The sequence below is a fragment of the Bos taurus genome, chromosome 24, assembly GCF_002263795.3.
Source record: "Bos taurus isolate L1 Dominette 01449 registration number 42190680 breed Hereford chromosome 24, ARS-UCD2.0, whole genome shotgun sequence".
NCBI lineage: Eukaryota > Metazoa > Chordata > Mammalia > Artiodactyla > Bovidae > Bos > Bos taurus.
In genome coordinates this window covers 39,086,512-39,097,277 of record NC_037351.1, presented here as the reverse complement: position 1 = coordinate 39,097,277, position 10,766 = coordinate 39,086,512, and the positions used below count along the sequence as shown (strand labels likewise).

At 41.7% G+C, this 10,766-nt stretch overlaps 1 long non-coding RNA gene across 1 annotated transcript in view; it reads right to left on the bottom strand.

The window, feature by feature from the left end:
- Window positions 1–338: 338 nt before the first annotated feature.
- The window catches only part of LOC132343774 (uncharacterized), a 33,314-nt gene continuing 22,886 nt past the window's right edge, over window positions 339–10,766 (bottom strand). Inside the window, exons 3-4 of the long non-coding RNA XR_009492727.1 lie at window positions 9,973–10,054; window positions 339–1,505 (exon numbers count right to left, since the gene is read on the bottom strand). This is a non-coding gene — a long non-coding RNA (uncharacterized lncRNA). The remainder of the gene's footprint in view (window positions 1,506–9,972; window positions 10,055–10,766) is intronic.

Genomic DNA, 10,766 nt, shown 5'->3' with positions numbered 1-10,766 from the left:
CAGCTTAAGAGAGTGAATTCTTATGTAGGTTCCTGCTTCCCACTTAGAAACCGAAGGTGAGACCTCATAGACCATGTAGCATCCAGAAACTTCCACTGTATGCAAAAGGCAAATTAGTCCACGGAGTCCCTAAGAGTCAGACACGACTGAGCGACTTTACTTTCAGTTTTCACTTTCATGCATTGGAGAAGGAAATGGCAGCCCACTCCAGTGTTCTTGCTTGGAGAATCCCAGGGACGGCGGAGCCTGGTGGGCTGCCGTCTATGGGGTCACACAGAGTCGGACACGACTTAGCAGCAGCAGCATGACTAGGGAAAGGGCTTCCCTGGTGACTCTGGTAAAAAAAAAAAAAAAAATCCACTTGCCAAGCAGGAGACGGGGATTCGATCCCTGGGTCAGGAAGATCCCCTGGAGAAGGAAATGGCAACCCACTCCAGTATTCTTGCCTGGGAAATGCTATGAACAGGGGAGCTTGGCGAGTCAGTCCATAACATCACAAAAATGTTGGACATGACTCAGCAACTAACAACAACATGACTAGGAAAATTGTTTTGATCTCATGGGCCTCCTGGAAGAGGCATAGGGGCCTCCCGGAGTCCTGGACCCCACTTTAGAAATAGACTCATGGGCCTTCACAGGGTTGGAAATAGGCCTGTAGGGATGGATAATGACAAATACAATTGGCAGTTGAAGTTGAGGCTACAGCATATCCTATTTCAACATTTCTTATCCAATGAAGGGACTGAGCATTCTTGCTGAGAAGCAGACAATAAATACTCAAGGACATTCCAAAGCCCACTCTGAATTTTTCCTGCTTATTTCCCAAAGGTCTTTCCCAAACATCATTTCATTTCCTCTGCACCATGACTTGATGAGAAAACCAGGACCTCATTCTCCTTTTCCACTCAAGGAAACAGATGTTTAATGACTTGCTCAAGATTCCCCCAGTTCCTTTAAAGGACCCCTGAACCCACACTTCAGATTCCCCAATTCCTCCCCCTACTCTGGCTGTCTCCCCTCACTGTGAGGTCAACCCAGGCAGTCAGGGGCCAGGTTCACAGGGTGATGGAACCTGTGGGCAGAAGGTGATTGAAACCAGATGTGTATGCTCACTTCTGTGACAGTGACTCATGTATGCACCTACGTATTCCCTTTCCTGAGTCTCTAGGAAAGAAAAATAGTCAATATTATTTTTATCCACAGAGAGGATCAGCTGTATCCTTTGGCCATTACCAAGGAAGTCCGTGTGTTCTCACTGGGAAGAAAACACCATTCACTATTAGAACTAGGAGAGTAGATGAAACCAAATGCTGCACACTAGTCAAGTTCTTAAACTTTTTAAATATCCAGAGGACGTTAGGGGCATATTGCAAGGTTCCGCGGGCTTGGACGGATCAGGAGGGGGCTGTGGGCTGAGTGCTGACAGCTGGCTCCTCTCTGGTCTCTGCAGGCATGTCTGTCACACTTCATCCAGTGCCCTTTAAGTAACTGCTCTTGTCCCAGACCTGTGGAGAGGAAGACCAGGTTTCTTGAGTATGTGCTAAGGCTGCTTTTGTTTCACAGACTGCAATATTTTTTAACACTTTATGCTGAGCGTGACTTAGACTCTTATTCTTTCTTCTAAAGATTGGGTCTACAAAGGGTGACCAGTAATCATTCTAACAATAGCTGTTTTGTTTTTAAGTGTGGTAATGTGCTGACTCACTGGAAAAGGCCCTGATGCTGGGAAAGATGGAAGGCCAAAGGAGAAGGGGCGGCAGATGATGAGATGGTTAGCTAGCATCACCGACTCAATGGACAGGAATTTGAGCAAACTGCAGGAGATAGTGAAGGACAGAGGAGCCTGGCATGCTGCAGTCCATGGGTTCACAAAGAGTCAGACACAGCTGCCGTCTATGGGGTCACACAGAGTCGGACACGACTGAAGTGACTTAGCAGCAGCAGTAGCAGTCAAATGCTTGTGGGAGTATGTAAATAATTTTACTGAGTTTTCTGATTTTGATTTTGAAATAGCCTAAGTCTTTACTTGGCCACAACGTGCCTGCAATGCAGGAGACCTGGGTTCAGTCCCTGGGTTGGGAAAATCCCCTGGAGAAGGGGATTGTCAACTACTCCAATATTCTTGCCTGGAAAATCCCACGGGCAGAGGAGCCTGGCAAGCTACAGTCTGTGGGGTCACAGAGAATCAGACACAACTGAGTGACTAATACACTTACTTGACCACAGTCTCAAACTCCTCCCCCATTCTAGGCCACATTGCTTTCATTATTTTTATGTCCCTATGCGTTCATACAACTCTTTTATAGTCTCTTTCTGGAAACATCTATTATACATTCAAATGTGGCTTGCATGTGTTTTCTCTTATTTGTAACATTTGTGTTCTCTTATCTGCTTGTTGAAAGTGTTAACAAGATATCCCTTTGTGTCTCTCATGAATTATCTACCTTTTCTTTTTTTAAATCTCAATTGGAGAATAGTTGCTTTCCAACATTGTATTCGTTTCTGCCGTACAAATTATGAATACATATACCCCCTCTTTTTCAGATTTCCTTCCCATTTGGGTCACCAGAGAACACTGAGTACAGTTCTCTGTCTATACAGTAGGTTCCCATTAGTCATCCAGTTTATACACAGTAGTATATATCTGTCAATCAGATATATACTGATCTGTCAAATAGTATATATCTGTCAGTAGTATATATAAGCTCATCCCATCTCCTTCTTTCCCCCTTGGTATCCACAGTTCTCGACCTTGTTTTCCTATAGCAACTTTCGCCTTGACCCACTGTGTCTTGGCAATGGGGCAGTTTCTAGAAAGGAGAGAACTCTTACTATCATGCTCAGAATGGGGATGAGTTATCACTAGGTGTTGAATTACTTCTAATCTATGTTTTCTTCTCCTTTTTGCTCACCTCCCTGTCTTGCTGCCTCTCGGAACATGGCACGGGACCTGCACATCATCTGGAAAAATGTTATTTCTGGGCGTGCAACATGGACTATGTGGGTGAGTCATGAAATTAATGTTTAAGCTGTTGATTTCTGTGTTTGGAGAAGAAGACAATTGCCAGATGAAATTGCTTGTTGGGAAAATATCTTTAGCATCCTGGTGCCCACATGCGTGCACCCTATGCGCCTTCATGTTTTGCTCTTGGTTTTATTTCTGAAAGGAGGGGTTTTGTACAATTTTGAAGAATAGTTCTTTATAACAAAGTAGTTTGAAAATATCCCAAACAGTTTGAAATGGAATTTTCTAAGGCTCTTGTTTGGTTGTTTCTATAAGTTATACACCACGGATATTCACAATTACCATTTGTGGCAGATATGTGTGTTGGGTTTTGTGATGCTGGCATTGTTTCTAATATAAAGGCATTGGAAATGGTACGCTATGGATGTATTTATATTCAATGAGTTGTGAATTTGACATGAAATCTTCTCACTTTAATTGGTCCCACTTTAATTGGTCCTCAAGGTAGCAAGATTCAAAATATCAAACTTTGTTCTTCCAAAGCTGGGCAGTAAGGATGTACTGGGCACCCAGCTATTCCACCTGTGGGACCAGGGAGGGGGGAAAGGGTTGATGTCTGCTGGTGGATTTCTTGTTGTAGAATGGAGACCAGATGACAGGTAGGTTTTGAATACAAAAAGTAGAGTTTTAGTTACATTTATTTCTAGTTATCAAGCATGTGGGAAATAAGATTCCTCCCCCTGCTGAAAAAGGCTTTGATTAGCATGATACTGTAGGAGTGGCTGGTTTAATAGTGTCTATCCATTTTTAATTTCTTTATTTTTAATTGGAGGATAATTGCTTTATAATATTGTTGGTTTCTGCCATACATTAACATGAATCAGCCATAGATATACATATGTCCCCTCCCTCCTGAACCTCCCTGCCACCTCCCACACCATCCTACCCCGCTAGCTTGTCACAGAGCACTGGATTTGAGCTCCCCGGGTCATACAGCTCATTCCCCCTGGCTATCTGTTTTGCATATTGTTATGTATACATTTCGGTGCTACTCTCTCACTTCATCCCACGCTCTCCTTCCCTCACTGTGTCCACCAATCTGTTCTCTATGTCTGCATCTCCATCGCTGCCCTGCAAATAGGTTTATCAGTACCATCTTTGTAGATTCCATATATATGCATTAATATACGATATTTGTCTTTCTCTTTCTGACTTACTTCACTGTATATAATAGGCTCTAGGATCATTCACCTCATTAGAACTTCTATCCTTTTAAAAAAAAATGTCCTTAGCATGGCTGGTTCCTGGAAGAAAAAGAAAAAAGAAATCCTTTGGGCTATTCTTCTGTAGGAAAATCATTGTCTTGATTATCCATTCCACTTTCATCCTGGGTCTCCCTCCTCATAAATTCCAAATAAATTTCAAACTGTCGTCTTAGCCAGTTGAGATGGCAGGATTTCACTTGTTGGGAGCAAATGCATGTTACTGTTACAAATACATAATGCCATCTGGGTTATTTCTGGAACCTCTAAAACTATATATTGAATGTTAGCATGAAATTTGGCATGGATGTTTGTAAGATTTTCTATTCTGGTGTAAGTAATTTGGGAATCTTATTCTTAGATGATTTGGTTGCCTGTAAATATCCTTAGGACTACGTATCATTTAAGTTTACTCTGTTGAGCTATGAGTTGTTGATTTGATGCAATTACCGCTAATCAGCAGTTTTGCCTTTTGGGTTATGCTATGATTTTTCAGTTCCACATCTCAAGTCCCCTTTTGGGATTCACACTGTGTGTTTTCCTCTGTGTATGTCTGTAGGTCTTTCCATTATCCTTCTCATTAACGAGCGGTCCTCAACCTGGCACCCAGGGTCGGTTTTATGGGGAAGACAACTTTCCCACAGACCAGGAGTGGGGGTCTGTGGGAAAATTCGGGATGATTCAAGCGAATTGCATTTATTGTGTACTTTATTTCTATTATTATTACATTACCTCCACCTCAGATCATCAGACGTCAGATCCCAAAGGTTGGGGACCCCTATTGTAAACGATAACCTGCTGGACAACCATCCTTAAAATCTCACTTTCTCTTCCAGTAATAATCAGTAACTAGAACCTACTTCTTTTAAGTTAATCGTGTGCCAAATACTGTGAATTCTTCTTTCTTCTAGGACTTAGAAAGTTTGGAATATAGCACTGTGTTTGTGAGATGTTCAGGGAATCTTCTGAAATCTCTGCTCCCAGAAGCAGCAAAGTACAAGCCAGAGTGTTTGCCTGTTTTTTCACCCTCGACTCCATCCCAGAGCATGTGTATCCTATCAGTTTCTCCTTTTCTTTCACTTTCTAAGGCTCCCTTCTACTCTATTTAGGAATCTTTTGATGTGTGTGTGTCATTTGGGCTTTTAAAATTTGTTTTCGTTCCATTTACAGAGAGGGGACAGGCAGGGTCTGCAGCCTAAAGATTTGGTCGATCTGGGATCACTTTCTTAAAAAAAAAAAAAAGCTAATGGGCTTGTCACTCGACGTGGTTTCTTTTCTGGGATGTGCATGACCAGATATCATCAGCAGCCTCATTTTTGGCCACACCTTCATCACTTCCTCTTTCCCAGGTGCTGGGCGATGGACTGCACATGTGTCCCATTTAATCTTCATAACCTCATGATAGGAACTTACCTATCATCTGATTTTATGGATGAGTAAACTGAGGTACAACTTACCTGCTAAAAGCCACCAGGGTCCTAGTCATAAACTGGTTTTATTTAGACATATTTCCTTTTAACCATTTTAATATACTTTTTGACTCTCCTGTACCTTCAAAAACAGAATTTTGGTGCATCTCAGACAATATTTTGTCACATACAACTAAATTTGTCTTTCATCTGGAGGTTATATAAAGCTCTTTCATTGTGCAGGGGGAAGGGGGATTAGAAAGGGTTATAGTTAAAAAAAAAAAAATGTGTCAATCAGTAGGGTGATTTGCCCTATGAAAGAGATTTCTGTTTCTAGAGAAGTTGCTATCCTCAACAGTATATTTTGGTAGAACTAATAGTGGTTTTGCAGGAAAAAAAGTCAAACAGAAACTAAATTTTTTTTCCCAATTCATATAAAGCCTTGTACCTACAAATTCCATTTAGATTTTCAACTCTTTCTTTTGAGGGTTATTGAGCTTCTAAATCTAATCATGAATACTTCTCTAATAGCTAATTTTCTGCTTTATTAGTCAGGGTAATAAGGCCCTTCTCAAAATCAGAGAGACATGAAAAGCAGAAAGTTATCTTGGTCAGCTTGCTCTCCCTGCTTGGCTCTCCCAAGGGTCTCCATTGAGAAGGATAGGAGTTGATGAAGCCAAGCCATAGACACCTTGGACCAGAAGACTGGGATTTCCAGTTGCCCAAGGTGTGCAGATTTTCATCATATCTTCCCTGAGTTTTGCAAAGGCTTGCCAAATCCTTCTTTTCATCTTTACGCTATCCTTCATCTGGCTCCAGAGATGCATCCAAGCTATAAATCTGCCCATGCCCCCCTCTTGCTTTAAACACCCCAGTGGTTCCATCTTGCTTCTGGTCCTGCTTCTCCACCATAGTTTTGCAACAGCCTGGTGAGCATTATCGTTTGTGTGGGTGTCACAGGTAAGGGGCTGCTAATAATAAGTCTAAGTATTAGAGCTTAAGAAGTATTTATTTCTAAAGTAAAATAGGCTGGATTCAAGTTTATCTCTATGGCATTGTTGTCTGTACTCACTTTTATTCTGTACTGTTTCATCTGTGTGTAAAATAAAGATCTGTTAATATCTATCTGTGCTGTGTGCTCAGTCGCTCAGTTGTGTCTGACTGTCTGTGACCCCCAAGACCTGTAGCCCACCAGGCTCCTCTGTTCATAGCATTTCCCAGGCAAGATACTGGAGTGGGTGCCCTTTCCTCCTTCATGAGAACTTCCCAACCCAGGGATCAAACCTGCATCTCCCACATTGGCAGGCAGATTCTTTATCATGAGCCAGCAGGGCAGCCCATCTATCTATCAGATGTCATATCTGGCTATGTACTGGGGATTGTGTATAAAATCATCAGTCCTCCTTATTTGTCTCATCACCTCGTGGTTTCTGGTGTGTCACTAATAATTCTGTTTATCAAGAATCTCTGTAGCACTTGTGAGTTGTAACTTTGTAGTTATTGACTGGGTCTATGTAATTTTGCTCGTGGGTAATTCCTAGGTAAGAAGGAAGGCAACTATCCCTCGTAGTTCAGATGGTAAAGAATCTGCCTGCAGTGCAGGAGACCCGGGTTCGATCCCTGGGTCGGGAAGATCCCCTAGAGAAGGAAATGGCAACCTATTCCAATATCCTTGCCTGGAAAATCCCATGGATAGAGGAACCTGGTGGGCTGCAGTCCATGGGGTTACACAACTGAGCGACTAACCCACACACACACAAGAAGGAAGGCAAGGATAGCTGAGGAGAACTCCAACATTGTATTGTATGTAATGATGTTATAAACATTGTGACCCAAATGGCAATCATTTCTGATGACCACATAAACATCAAAGTAGGACAAGTCATATAAATAAAAAGTTAAGATCTGTACATTTTGTTTGTTTTGGTAGCAATAAATAATGTAGTTGCTCTTCAAGAGTCCATGTTTATTTACTTTTCTAACATTATCCATGAAATCGAGATTTGAAAAAAAAAAGATAAAGTTCTTTTTTCAAAATAAAATGTTTTGAAAAATCTTATGTGCTGATGATTTTTCTTATAAAATATCTAATTCTGTGCATAGTAGATAATGTCAGAAATTAGTTTATGTAAAGTGTTGTCCATACCACCCTCATACTCCTGAAATGTCTGTGCTGCTTTTTGCTTTATATTCCCAAGTAATTTTGGTGGAGGTCAGGAGTTGGGAAAATCTGAAAGTGTAGATTGCATGAAAGTCATCTGTCTTATGTCTCCATCTATAAAAAGGTCAAGAACAAAGCTCCTTACCATCACCTGCAAGTTTTCCCTGATCCTGTTACCACCTACCAGATGCATCAGCCAGGTGGCTTTTGGCTCCAGGCTTGTGTCACTTGTTACTCCTGCTGTGCCCCATGTGTGTCCTGCCTTTAACATCCCAAGGACTTGCTTGTATCCATGATTTTTCTCATTTTCTCTCTCTTGCTTTCAACTCCTTGCCTTGTCCTTATCTAGTAATTCCTGCTTGTCTTTTACACACAGCTCCCAAAAGAATTCTGTCCTAATAAGCATCCCCTTCTCCCATCCTCCTGGGTATGAGAATCCATCAGACTCTTTCAGCAACTAAGTGTGTCTCCCTGTATCTTTGCATGTCATAAGGAGTAATGGAATTACCTATATATGTCCCTGTTGTTTTATAAAACCATGAAGAACTGAGACTTCTCTTGAACAATTCCTTATGCCTTATTCATTATGCCCTAAAGTCAGGGATGTCATGGGTTATTTCTTGAGGATAGATTGTGAAATGGACATTGATGACGAAGATATTTATTAGCAGAATATCCCTGAAACCAACGCCAAGGAGGAAGGCAGGACAGAACAGAGGGAGAAGTTGTGATCCCCTCAGCTCATCCTATGAGGACCCTTAGAGCTGGGGTGACCTCCAGGTTATTTCTAACCTCCAGTTAGAGCAAGATGGCCCAAGCATCCTTACCTGCTCCACTGGAAGATGTATGACATAGGCAAGGCAGCTGTCTTCAGTGGAGGCAACTCCACGAAGGGCTGACAGCTGAGAGCTGCCTACTGACAGCACTTCCGGAAGCTGGAGGATTATAAATCGTTTGTTCCTGGAAGAATATCATAGTTCCCACATGCATGCATGCTAGCATCATCACTTTAATGTGTCCAACTCTTTGTGACCTATAGACTTTAACCCGCCCGGTTCCTCTATCCAGGGTATTCTCCAGGCAAGAATACTGGAGTGGGTTGCCATGCCCTCCTCCAGGGGATCTTCCCTACCCAGGGATCAAACCTAGGTCTCTTTCATCTCCTTCATTGGCAGACAGGTTCTTTATCGCCAGCATCACCTGGGAAACCCCTCGTACTGCCCACTGTGGGGTTATCATGGTGTCCACTTTATAGGCACAGAACTCTTGTGACATTGACTGAAGAAGAGCAAAATGCCTGTGAATTTGGGAAATTGGGGCTGAGAGGAGGAAATGAAACACATGGGTGATGTCTATCTGCTCTATTAATAGAAATGGTTTTAATAAAAATGGATTTTTCTCTGAATAAGGAGATATGATTTTTTAAAGACCCTTTAAGCTCTAAGCCTTCCAGCCCTGAAAGCAGCAAATGCATTGTTTGTAACTGTTCCAAATATTGAAACTTCTGCTGCTCATTCCACAGACATTTATTGACTCCCCAAAAGATACACAGCACTATAGTAGCTGGTGAGGGACCCAAAAAATTGTTTAAAGAAAAAAACAATCAAATATCCAGGAGATTTCAACCCATTGGTAGATAAGGTCATCTAGACAACGGATCACAAAGCAGAGCAGAATGAAACTCTGGAGCGAGATGTCACATGAGCTGAACTTTGAACCTCCAGAGCCTTGAGTCTGACTCTTCCAGGAAATGGTAGCTTTTACTTTTCTCCCCGAAAAAATATCTCATTTGACTTTTGTAGCCTCTGCAAACAATGACCTCCATTTGTTTAAAAGAGAGGCACTCTTATCACAACTTACAGTGGCCAATGAAAACCAAATCATAACTCTTTCTTCTGTGTTCCATTCCCAAACTCTAAAAATGAAATGATGCTCGTGCCTTTTAGCTGTGGTTTCTGTAGGGAAAAAAAGTCCCCACACGTGGAGCTATATATCAGTTCCAGGGCTGGGCCTACAGAGGCTTATGGGTCTTGCTTGGTGATGTTTGCTTCTAATCACCTCTGAGGTTCGCTGTGGGCTCTTGTCCCAACTGGTGATCCTGAGTCACCTGCAGGGTGGAGGTGTGCCTCAGCTCATTTCCACTGTATTTAAAAGAAAATGCCTTTGGGGACTTACCTGGTGGACCAGTGGTTAGGACTCCCTTCCACTGCAGGGAGGGCGAGTTGGATCCCTGGTTGGCAAACAAAGATTCCACATGCTGTATGAATCAAAAAATAATAATGTTAAATATTATCAAAAAATAATAATAATAAAAAATAAAAGAAAGTGCCTTTTCACCTTGCTTTTATAGAGGACTCGCCCTTCCTTTTAATGACTTCTATGTATATTATAGTTCCTTTCTTTCCCTACCTTATCTTTAATTGCTAAGATGGTGACGGTGCTGATGAAGAAGACATATGATTCTCTCTCAAAGGTTTAGTCAAAAGGAAAAAAAATGAAGCAAACTGAATTACAATAGCAGAGTTCTCAATTATGCTTATGAGGCAGTGTTGGTGATAAGGAAGTAGTTAAACATTACTTTGCTTAGGAATTGTTCTTGGGACCAATACCAACTGTCAGCAAAACAAAAAACAACTGATCTATCAAGTTCTTTCCTCCTTGGCATATACAGAATGAGATGCTTAGCTTGGCAAAGTTATTCTGCAGTCTATTTTAGTGTGTAGCTTTCTCTACCCACCATTTACCCACCCTGATGTTCCTGAAGTCCCATATGTAAAAAATTTTAAAACATCAGTTACCCAGTCTCCTCTGCTGACTCTTCTAAAGATGTTACCCTCGAGATAAAGAGAGGAGAGCTGAAGGGCTGTAAACCTGTCAAGTCTGTATTGATCCTTCCTGTTGAATTTAGCATCACTTTCCTGATGTTCATCATGCAGGAAGTAGATACGAGATGCCCAGGTCACCTATCT